The sequence below is a fragment of the Hordeum vulgare genome, chromosome 3H, assembly GCF_904849725.1.
Source record: "Hordeum vulgare subsp. vulgare chromosome 3H, MorexV3_pseudomolecules_assembly, whole genome shotgun sequence".
In the NCBI taxonomy this organism is placed as follows: Eukaryota; Viridiplantae; Streptophyta; class Magnoliopsida; order Poales; family Poaceae; genus Hordeum; species Hordeum vulgare.
In genome coordinates, this window is record NC_058520.1 from 492,430,910 (window position 1) to 492,443,479 (window position 12,570).

Consider the following 12,570-nt stretch of genomic DNA (forward strand, 5'->3'; position numbering starts at 1 on the left):
TCTTGTTACGATGATTTTCCACTTCACTCTGAAATTGCTTGAACTTTTCAAATGTTTCAGACTTGTGCTTCATCAAGTAGACATAACCATATCTACTTAAATCGTCAGTGAAGGTGAGAAAGTAACGATATCCGCCGCGTGCCTCCACGCTCATTGGACCACACACATCGATATGTATGATTTCCAACAAGTCACTTGCACGCTCCATTGTTCCGGAGAACGGAGTCTTAGTCATCTTGCCCATGAGGCATGGTTCGCACGTGTCAAGTGAATCTAAGTCAAGTGACTCCAAAAGTCCATCAGCATGGAGCTTCTTCATGCGCTTTACACCAATATGACCCAAGCGGCAGTGCCACAAAAATATGGCGCTATCATTGTTTACTCTAACTCTTTTGGTCTCAATGTTATGTATATGCGTATCGCTATCGAGATTCAATATGAACAATCCTCTCACATTCGGTGCATGACCATAAAAGATGTTACTCATAGAAATAGAACAACCATTATTCTCAGACTTAAAAGAGTAACCGTCTCGCAATAAACAAGATCCAGATATAATGTTCATGCTCAACGCAGGCACTAAATAACAATGATTTAAGTTCATCACTAATCCCGATGGTAGTTGAAGTGACACGGTGCCGACGGCGATTGCATCAACCTTGGAACCGTTTCCTACGCGCATCGTCACTTCGTCTTTCGCCAGCCTCCGTCTATTCCGCAGTTCCTGTTTCGAGTTGCAAATGTGAGCAACAGAACCGGTATCGAATACCCAGGCACTACTACGAGAGCCGGTTAAGTACACATCAATAACATGTATATCAAATATACCTGATTTTTCTTTGCCCGCCTTCTTATCTGCCAGATACTTGGGGCAATTGCGCTTCCAGTGACCCATACCCTTGCAATAGAAGCACTCTGTTTCAGGCTTAGGTCCAACCTTGGGTTTCTTCGGCGGATTGGCAACAGTCTTGCCGCTCTTCTTCGAATTGCCCTTCTTGCCTTTGCCGTTTCTCTTGAAACTAGTGGTCTTGCTCACCATCAACACTTGATGCTCTTTACGGAGTTCAGACTCTGCGACTTTCAGCATCGCAAACAACTCGCTGGGAGACTTGTTCATCCCTTGCATGTTGTAGTTCAACACAAAGCCTTTATAGCTTGGCGGCAGTGATTGGAGGATTCTGTCAGTGATAGCTTCTTGTGGGAGTTCAATCCCTAGTTCAGCTAGACGGTTTGAGTACCCAGACATCTTGAGCACATGTTCACTGACAGACGAGCTTTCCTCCATCTTGCAAGCATAGAATTTATCGGAGGTCTCATACCTCTCGATCCGGGCGTTCTTCTGAAAGATAAACTTCAACTCCTGGAACATCTCAAATGCTCCATGACGCTCAAAGCGACGTTGAAGTCCCGGCTCTAAGCCATACAAGACTGCACATTGAACTATTGAGTAGTCCTCCTTACGCGCTAACCAAGCGTTCTTAACATCCTGATCAGCCCTAGCGGGTGGTTCATCTCCTAGCGCAGCATTAAGGACATAATCCTTCTTTCCAGCTTGTAAGATTAGCTTAAGATTACGAGCCCAGTCTACAAAGTTGCTTCCATCATCTTTCAACTTAGATTTCTCTAGGAACGTATTAATATTGAGGATGACACTTGCGTGAGCCATGATCTACAACATAAACATATTCAAAGTGGACTTTAGACTATGTTCAAGATAATTAGAGTTCAACTTAATCAAATTATATGCTAAACTCCCACTCAAAAAGTACATCTCTCTAGTCATTTGAGTGGTTCATGATCCACTTACACTATCCCAAGTCCGATCATCACGTGAGTCGAGAGTAGTTTCAGTGGTAAGCATCCCTATGCTAATCATATCAACTATATGATTCATGATCGACCTTTCGGTCTCATGTGTTCCGAGGCCATGTCTGCACATGCTAGGATCGTCAAGCTTAACCCGAGTGTTCCGCGTGTGCAACTGTTTTGCACCCGTTGTATGTGAACGTTGAGTCTATCACACCCGATCATCACGTGGTGTCTCGAAACGACGAACTGTAGCAACGGTGCACAGTCGGGGAGAACACAATTTCGTCTTGAAATTTTAGTGAGAGATCACCTCATAATGCTACCGTCGTTCTAAGCAAAATAAGGTGCATAAAAGGATTAACATCACATGCAATTCATAAGTGACATGATATGGCCATTATCACGTGCTTCTTGATCTCCATCATCCAAGCACCGGCACGATCTTCTTGTCACCGGCGCCACACCATGATCTCCATCATCATGATCTCCATCAACGTGTTGCCATCGGGGTTGTCGTGCTACTTATGCTATTACTACTAAAGCTACATCCTAGCAAAATATAAACGCATCTGCAAGCACATATGTTAGTATAAAGACAACCCTATGGCTCCTGCCGGTTGCCGTACCATCGACGTGCAAGTCGATATTTCTATTACAACATGATCATCTCATACATCCAATATATCACATCACATCATTGGCCATATCACATCACAATCATACCCTGCAAAAACAAGTTAGACGTCCTCTAATTTTGTTGTTGCATGTTTTACGTGGTGACCCAGGGTATCTAGTAGGATCGCATCTTACTTACGCAAACACCACAACGGAGATATATGAGTTGCTATTTAACCTCATCCAAGGACCTCCTCGGTCAAATCCGATTCAACTAAAGTTGGAGAAACCGTCACTTGCCAGTCATCTTTGAGCAAAGGGGGTTACTCGTAACGATGAAACCAGTCTCTCGTAAGCGTACGAGTAATGTCGGTCCAAGCCGCTTCAATCCAACAATACCGCGGAATCAAGAAAAGACTAAGGAGGGCAGCAAAACGCACATCATCGCCCACAAAACCTTTTGTGTTCTACTCGAGAAGACATCTACGCATGAACCTAGCTCATGATGCCACTGTTGGGGAACGTCGCATGGGAAACAAAAATTTTCCTACGCGCACGAAGACCTATCATGGTGATGTCCATCTACGAGAGGGGATGAGTGATCTACGTACCCTTGTAGATCGTACAGCAGAAGCGATTAGAGATCGCGGTTGATGTAGTGGAACGTCCTCACGTCCCTCGATCCGCCCCGCGAACAATCCCGCGATCAGTCCCACGATCTAGTACCGAACGGACGGCACCTCCGCGTTCAGCACACGTACAGCTCGACGATGATCTCGGCCTTCTTGATCCAGCAAGAGAGACGGAGAGGTAGAAGAGTTCTCCGGCAGCGTGACGGCGCTCCGGAGGTTGGTGATGATCTTGTCTCAGCAGGGCTCCGCCCGAGCTCCGCAGAAACACGATCTAGAGGAAAAACTATGGAGGTATGTGGTCGGGCAGCCGTGAGAAAGTCGTCTCAAATCTGCCCTAAAAGCCCCATATATATAGGAGGAGGGAGGGGGACCTTGCCTTGGGGTCCAAGGGAACCCCAAGGGGTCGGCCGAGCCAGGGGGGAGGACTCTCCCCCCCCAAACCGAGTCCTACTTGGTTTGGTGGGAGGGAGTCCTTCCCCCTTCCCACTTCCCCTCCTTTTTTTTTCTTTCTTTGATTTTTCTTCCTTGGCGCATAGGATTTGGTGGGCTGTCCCACCAGCCCACTAAGGGCTGGTGTGACCCCCCCAAATACCTATGGGCTTCCCCGGAGTGGGTTGCCCCCCTCCGGTGAACCCCCGGAACCCATTCGTCATTCCCGGTACATTCCCGGTAACTCCGAAAACCTTCCGGTAATCAAATGAGGTCATCCTATATATCAATCTTCGTTTCCGGACCATTCCGGAAACCCTCGTGACGTCCGTGATCTCATCCGGGACTCCGAACAACATTCGGTAACCAACCATATAACTCAAATACGCATAAAACAACGTCGAACCTTAAGTGTGCAGACCCTGCGGGTTCGAGAACTATGTAGACATGACCCGAGAGACTCCTCGGTCAATATCCAATAGCGGGACCTGGATGCCCATATTGGATCCTACATATTCTACGAAGATCTTATCGTTTGAACCTCAGTGCCAAGGATTCGTATAATCCCGTATGTCATTCCCTTTGTCCTTCGGTATGTTACTTGCCCGAGATTCGATCGTCAGTATCCGCATACCTATTTCAATCTCGTTTACCGGCAAGTCTCTTTACTCGTTCCGTAATACAAGATCCCGCAACTTACACTAAGTTACATTGCTTGCAAGGCTTGTGTGTGATGTTGTATTACCGAGTGGGCCCTGAGATACCTCTCCGTCACACGGAGTGACAAATCCCAGTCTTGATCCATACTAACTCAACTACCACCTTCGGAGATACCTGTAGAGCATCTTTATAGTCACCCAGTTACGTTGCGACGTTTGATACACACAAAGCATTCCTCCGGTGTCAGTGAGTTATATGATCTCATGGTCATAGGAATAAATACTTGACACGCAGAAAACAGTAGCAACAAAATGACACGATCAACATGCTACGTCTATTAGTTTGGGTCTAGTCCATCACGTGATTCTCCCAATGACGTGATCCAGTTATCAAGTAACAACACCTTGTTCATAATCAGAAGACACTGACTATCATCGATCAACTGGCTAGCCAACTAGAGGCATGCTAGGGACGGTGTTTTGTCTATGCATCCACACATGTAAATGAGTCTTCATTCAATACAATTATAGCATGGATAATAAACTATTATCTTGATACAGGAATTATAATAATAACTATACATTTATTGTTGCCTCTAGGGCATAATTCCAACATGCTTAGCATAATTCTGATGTCAGTCTTGCGAGTACTTTGGATGAGTACTCACTGTTTCTTTGCTCCCCCTTTGTCCTCTTGATCCGTTGTTGCGACCATATGATGGAGCCCCGGAGATGGAGTATCCCGCCGACGACGACTGCTACCCCGACGCTGCCTACTACTATGTGGAGGCCGCTAAAGACCAGGGGTAGTTTAGGAGGTTCCCAGGCAGGAGGCCTTGCCTCGTTCGATCATTGTATATTTGCGCTAGCCTTCTCTAAAGCACCCCATTTTTAATGTCTGTACTCAGATATTTGTTGCTTCCGCTGACTCTTGTGTTTATCGAGCTTCTGTATTCTAGCCCTCGAGGGCCCTGGCTTGTAATATGAAGCGTGTATGTTTTATTTGTGTTTAGAGTTGTGTTGTGATATCTTCTAGTGAGTCCTTGAGCTTGGTCGTACGCATTTGCGTGTATGATTAGCGTACGATCAAATCGAGGGCGTCACACACGTGGTAGCCACTATCGAAAATTTAACCGATATGCTGGATTATGCCTCTGAGGAGGCCGAAGACGTGGATGAAGATGTCGACGCCACTCCCCCTCCCACCGATGGATGGTGGACAACCACCTAAACCTACGATGTCTATATGGTGGACACCCCTAGCGATAAGGGTGACGATACCACGGGGAAGGGCGCCGACGGCATCCCGAGAGAGAATGGCGACAAGCCCGACGAGGGGCCACCCAAGCGTTGACGTTAGCGCAAACGATCCAAGGAGTGCAAGGGGTAGGGGAAGAAACACGATGTTAGAGCATATTTCTCCGTATGTGGTTTTGGTAATTGATTACAATCCCTATGGACTAATTGTTGCCTTAATTTATATTCAAAGGATTTGTCCATAGGCACTTCGTGAAGTCCATATGTTGGTTTCAAGGAGTTTATATGATGACCAAGGTGGTATTCAAGGTATTATCCAAAGAATGGTCATAAAGACAGAACGTTGATCAAGACTAAGACAAAGAGTAAATCAAGTTGATCAGCACATAAAGCATACAAGATGTGCCGAGAGGGATCAAGTTATCCCATGGTATGGTAAGCATCGTCCATTACGCTTTTGTGTACTAACCCATGGCCTTCGTGAGAGTTCTATGTGGCGTTAGGTGTGTTTCCATGGGCTTGCATCAAGAGGAAGATCTCATAAAACCCTTGGAGGATGACATCAAGTGGTGATCGTCATCAAGATTGCGGTGTGCAAGTTCAAGTGGGGCATCACAAACATATCTTGCTTGAAGCTTGTCGTCCATTGTGGTGGCAATGGACTTGTGAAGGTGTGCTGAAAAGTGGCTCAGCCATAGTGAGTAAGGGGGATCAATCAACCAGTCTTCATCAAGCCAACTCAATCAATAAAGGTGGTCCATCTTGAGTAAGTAAAGATCATCATCATCTAGCTCAAGTGGAGTAGGTGCAAGGTATAGGTTTGCCATTGATAGGTTTTCCTATTTTAGGATAGATTGTTGTAATGTCAAGGGGGGCTCTCAAGTGACTAGCTTGATCGTATCATTCGTTGAGAGCTCAAAACATTTGCATCCTTGCATCATATTTCTTGGTTCTTGTTTGGTGTTTCTCTTTGTGGGTTTTAGAGCTTATGCCCATCTTTACGACAAACTCGAGTTCATCAAAAAAGGAGTTCATGTGCATCTTCTATGATGTTTTTTATGTTGGAGTTTTTGTCGATTCTTCATTCATAGAGATTTCACATCTCCATATCAGTGGCATTTTCATAACTGCATATTCTTAAGATTTCATAACTACATTATCATTCATTCTTGGATAGCTCTTGTCGTCCTGAATCCAACAAGCTTTAGTTTGCTAATTTCGAAGCTCATTTGCAGAAGTTATGGCAGTTCCAGTATTTCTTGTTTTCTTGCAGCAGTTGTACCGCTGCCTCAGGTGGTTGTACTGCCCTCACCCTGGGTGATTGAAACGGCGCAGCACCGGTCCACAACCGGCCACGGTTCTGTTGTGCCGTGGTGGCCCGATTGTACCGCTATATTAAGTATAGTCGATACAACTAGAGTTCCTGGAGGTTGTATCGGTTGGGACTTAGATGTGCCTAGCAGCCGTGGTGAGTGGAACCATTTGCCAACCTTCTATTGTGGTCTGGTTGTTGAGCGGTGGTTGAACGGTTGTACCGCTAAAATAGGCAGCCCGGTTGTACCGCCCTCGCAACCGGTTGGACCGCCCCTGTGTTATTCTGCACATAACATGCAGATTTGTCGGGGGCTATTTAAGGGGGTCTTCTTCCCCAATGGTTCCCCATCCTTCCAGCTCGTGTTCCCCCCCCCCATTGTTGACCTTCTTAGAGCTTGCTAACTCTCAATCCCTACAATGATTCTTGCTAGTTCCAGAGGAAAAAGAAAGAGGAGATCTAGATCCACATCTCCACCAATCACGTTCTCCTCTGTGTGAGGGAAACCCCTTGGATCGTGATCTTGGAGTTCTTTGCGAGCTCCTTGTTCTTCCTATCATATTCCTCCATAGCTTTTGTTGTTGTGGAGGGATTTTAGTGTGAGGGACTTGACCATTTCGTGCGTTCTTGCCATCGTGATCGTGCGTTGTCCACGGTGATAGGTGGAAGTGAAGTTTGAGAAGCTTGTTTCCCGTGGGTACTTGGTACCCTAGAAATTGTTCTTCATAGATGCTTTGGCATCTTAGAAGCTTGGTGGTGCCTTGGAGCTCAATCATTGTGGTGTAAAGCTCCGGGCAAGCGTCGGGGTCTCCAATTAAGTTGTGGAGATTGCCCCGAGCATTAGAGGTCGTTAGGGAGCCACAATCCATTGTGGTGAAGCTTCGTGGTGTCGTTGGGAGCCTCCAATTAAGTGGTGGAGATTTCCCCAACCTTGATTGTACGGGTTCGGTGACCGCCCGCAATGGTCCCTTATTGGAATTACGACATCTTGCATTGTGCGAGGGCGTGAGGAGATTACAGTGGTCTTAGTGGCATCGTGGGGAGCATTGTGCATCCACACCGCTCCAGACAGAGATTAGAATGCGCAAGGGTGTCAATTTCGGGATACATCATCGTCTCCGCGTGCCTCGATTATCTCTTACCCGAGCCCTCTACTTATGCACTTTACTTTTGTGATAGCCATTTTGTTTCTTGTTATATATCTTGCTATCACCTACTTGTCTATCTTGCTTAGCATAAGTTGTTGGTGCACATAGGTGAGCCTATTTGTTTTAGGTTTTGTGCTTGACAAATTAAACGTAAGTTTTATTCCGCATTTGTTCAAGCCTTAGTCGTAATTATTTTAAAGCGCCTATTCACCCCCCCCCCTCTAGGCGACATCCACGTCCTTCCACACGGGCATCGGAGAAAACGATACCCCGGACAATCTGGAAGACCTCAGTGACCTTGTTGTGCCCAAATAATGACCTGATGAATCAAAGGGGCACGAGGATCCCGATAACCCCAAGGACCTCAATGACTCCAAAGACAACAACTACCATCCTCTCTCCGAAGAGGAGGATAGTCTCAGAGACGAGGATTTTATCATCCTCGAGGACCCACTGGTTTTGCGTGGGCGAGGACAGTTGGTTAGCCCGTCGAAGAAACACTCCTGGAGACCCCAGCAAATCTGAAGTTTGGGATGGCAATGGGAAACCATGGCACAACAAGAACACACATCGACACAATGGCGGCGATGCCGAGGATACAAGAGTAAATGTCAGATTCAGCAATTCAAAGTCAAGACCGCGAAAGAAGCCCTCTAAAGGGAATCAAGATGGACCTACCGTGCTGGACAAAATCATGGATAGGCCCTACCAGATCCACGGCACCCGAGACAAGCCTGCCACCCACACCAACCGTAATTGTTGGGTGATCAAACATGCAGGCAAACTTGCAGCCAAGGAGCAGGGCAAGATCCCACGCAGCAAGGACAATGACGAGCCTCTTGGGCCGAATAATGGAGGCCGGAAGTAATTCCCTCCTGCGGTAAAAACGGTGAACATGATCTATGTCACACACATACCAAAGAAGGAGAGGAAGCGTGTGCTTCGGGACGTCTACGCCATAGAGCTTGTAGCCTCAAAGTTCAACCCATGGCCGGCATGCCCGATCAACTTCGACCGTAGGGACCACCCGACCAATATCTGTCATGAAGGGTCACCGGCCCTAGTACTTGACCCCATTATCAATGGGTACCACCTAACTAAAGTCCTCATGGACGGAGGGAGTAGCCTCAATCCGGTTTACTCAGATACAATAAGAAAAATGGGTATCAATTCGTCAAGGATCAAACCCAGAAACACCACCTTTAAAGGGGTAATACCGCGGGTCGAGGCCCACTACACGTGTACCGTATCTTTGGATGTAGTGTTCGGCTCACCCAACAACTTTCGCGACAAAGACTTGATCTTCGACATCATCCACTTTCGCAGCCCCTACCACACACTTCTCGGCCGTACAACATTCGCTCGCTTTAACACCCCCCCCCCCATTACGCATATCTGAATCTTAAGATGCTCGTACCCAAAGGTGTCATCACCGTCAATGGCAACACTGAGCGCTCACTCCGAACTGAGGAGCACACAGTGGCTCTGGCAGCTTAAGTCCGGGTAGGATATGAGGCTCCAAATTCCTAGTTCTCCATCAAGGCACGAGAGGCGGACAAACGAGCCCGAGCCTTACCGCAACTCCGGGAGTCTTCCCACGCTCAGCATAAATAGGAACACGCTCCCCACAACATGTCCTCGCTAACCCCAACACGCTAAAATAACATGGACAACTATGAGGACCGACTATCCAAGGACCACATGTTCGGTTTGGCCGACCTATGGTAAAACACATCTTCGGGCAAAAATAGGTACCATCTAGGACCTACCCCACCATCAATCTAACATACTACAATGATCTCTCAAGACCCTCTCATAGGTCCGCTCGTTGATCACTATCTCATGAGCAAAGGCGCAGACGTGACGTAGGGCATAGTAGGGATGTCAAATCACTCGTAAAGGCCATGCGTAAACCTTTCCTCTATAAGTTCATTTTTTAAATAAATTATGTGTAAGAGTTGCTTTGGCAGTTTAGATTGTATAGATAGACGTCATTGATCATTCGAAATAAAGACCACTTATGCGGTCCCATTGCAGTCATTTATGTTGTATAAACTTTTACCGCTCTTCGACACCAAAGCAAACTAGTTGAGTACATATTTTCTTTAAGGTGAAACCGGCTAATCGACCGGGGGCTCGACTATAAAACTCTCTCCAAGCATCATTCCAGCACTATTTTTCATCTTATGTGCTCGGTGTCATGGATATTGCATTTTATGAATCGGTTTCGAATTATGTATTAGGTCAATAGTTGGGTTGCCCGGCTCCTATGTTTACCCTCTTACGCTCCGCATGTTCGGATAGGAGGGTAAACGGAGAACCATTGCGATTGTACTTCTAACTCGCTTGGTTAAGTACCTCGATGGAGAAAGCCGAAAACTGACTGTCATAATAAGCGAGGACCAGTCGGTGATCCGGTGACAAGTGTTAAACTAAAAATCGATGGATGTTACGCCGTGTTATACGAAGGGTTTGTATTCACACAAACCAAGTGATAAGGGTTTTAGCCTCGGCATGCCCAAACATCACAAAACAATGGGGGCTAGTAACTAGGCCCCGCAGTCAAGCTCCTACGGCTAAGCGAAAGAACTAAAGCCACATAGTTTGATTGCTTCATTCCCCTTACTACCTACCACCTCCGGTCACTGATACGCCGGCTAAGGATCATAGTGCGAAGGTCTAAAGACCTCTTGTAGCATCTACAAGAGGGATGAAGCCGACAACTGGTAACTTTCAGATTAAAACGGCCACACAGGAGTCAAAATAAACAAAATAAAGCATGATATACCATGTAGAGCAAGGACATCATAAATGCACTAGAGTTTCAGTGTCATACAATACATGATAGTACACTCACTCATAAATTACATCCTTTGGGCACATGGATCCTATCGCCCGAGCACCATCCATTACGATGGGTAAGTACTGCTCCGGGTGCCTATGCTCCTTCCCGGGAGGCGGGGGTCCGGTGGCCATCTCAGTCGGCTTGATCTTCGGCCAGTGCACCATGGTCTTCGCAAAGACTATCCAAGCTCCCTCGATGCATATTGAACGCTTCAGTATGTCAATCCAGGGTGCGTGCAAAGGTCCGTCATGGCTGGCTCCGCCATCTGGTGCAACTGCATCAGTTGTTTCATCTCATCGGTGAGGAGGAGAGGGTCCTTGGGGGCTTGAAATTGCACCCAGAACAACCTTAGCTCCGCATCCCCCTCCCGGGACGCGAAGTGCCTTGTTGCATACGCCGCACTCCTGAGAAGATCCACAAAAGCTCCAGAGGAACACCACACTCGTGTGAGCAATGGTAACCTTTTAGTAGAAAAGAAACAATTAAGTAAGTATCACTTAGCATCCGCAATAAGCTTGACTTGGTGGAGCTCCTTCTGGTAGCCTTGCGCCTCCACCCGTGCCTCCTCGATCATCGAGGTCAACAAGGTCAGCTCAGAGGCCTCATCCTTATTATTTTGCTCAAGGGCCTCATATTTAACGACGACATCCTTGATCTCCTACTGCACCTAGTCCGCCCTCGCCTCATGCTTATCACTGGCGGCCTTCATTGACGTTGGTTTGGTGGCCGTTTGTTCGGCCGCCGACTTCTGGTCGGCAGCCTCTTGCCTCGCTTTCTTTAGCTCGGCATTGAGGTTCTCGACCTCCGCAGCAAGAACTGCAGTTACAATAAGCACCCCACGCTTAGGGATAAAATCCAAAATACCTCACTTAATGAGGAAAAAAATGGTGTTAAGTTGTCCAATTCGAACCTACCTTGCGCATTGTCAAATTGCTTGTTGAGAAGGTCGAGCTCCTCCTCGGAGGTCTTGAGCATACGATTAATCTTCACGAGCTCCACGACATTGGTGGTTGGTGCCGAGGATGAGGCCTACATAACATCTCATACATACCAGACTCTCGATTTATAGGATTTTGGATCCTTCGCTAGGATTTCTTCAATCATGCGAGAGTCTCGGGGGGCTACGGTTCACTTTTACTATTATTAGTGTTCTTCTGAGCTATTCGACTCCCACTTTAGTTTTTCAAACTCACCCAGGGCTCGGGGCTACTATATATGAGGATTGCATAAATCCATAAATTAAATTATCTTTGTGAAAGGGTATTACATGATTAACCTTGAAGCCCATCAAGAGGCCGCTGAAGGACTCCTTCAGTCTGTCGTCAACAGACTAGTTTCTTTGTAAAACTGCACCTAGAAGAGCTCAATGTTCTTCAGCGATGGAGGAACCATTTAAAGCCTCCTCCAACATAGTCAACCACCTCGTTTTGGCATGCTCTGCTATGAGCGGCTCTGGTGGCGGCACCTCGGTTTCCCCTCTGGTGGAAGCCGGATTGGATGATCTCGACGCCTAGGGGTCTCGAGGACTGTCTTCAGAGAGAGCTCAGGCTGACCGGGATCCCCCTCTTTGTTTGCTAGAAGGGATTCTCCCTCCTGGTCTTTGCTGACCGAGGTGTTAACCTCGTCCATGATGTCATCACCCCCACTCCCCGTGTTTGGCCCAGTAGAGATATTTCGGGATAGCACCTCCCCGGTCTCCTTAGCACCCGAGGGAGGTGTAGTGTGTGATGCGGTTCCTCTCTCTACTAGTTCAGCTAGTGGAGAATGCCCCTCCGAGGCTTGATCAGTCAGGAGGTCACGCGGTGGGATACAACATGAAGGTATCATATGGTCACTAAGGAACTTTAGTATGGAAGAACAATAG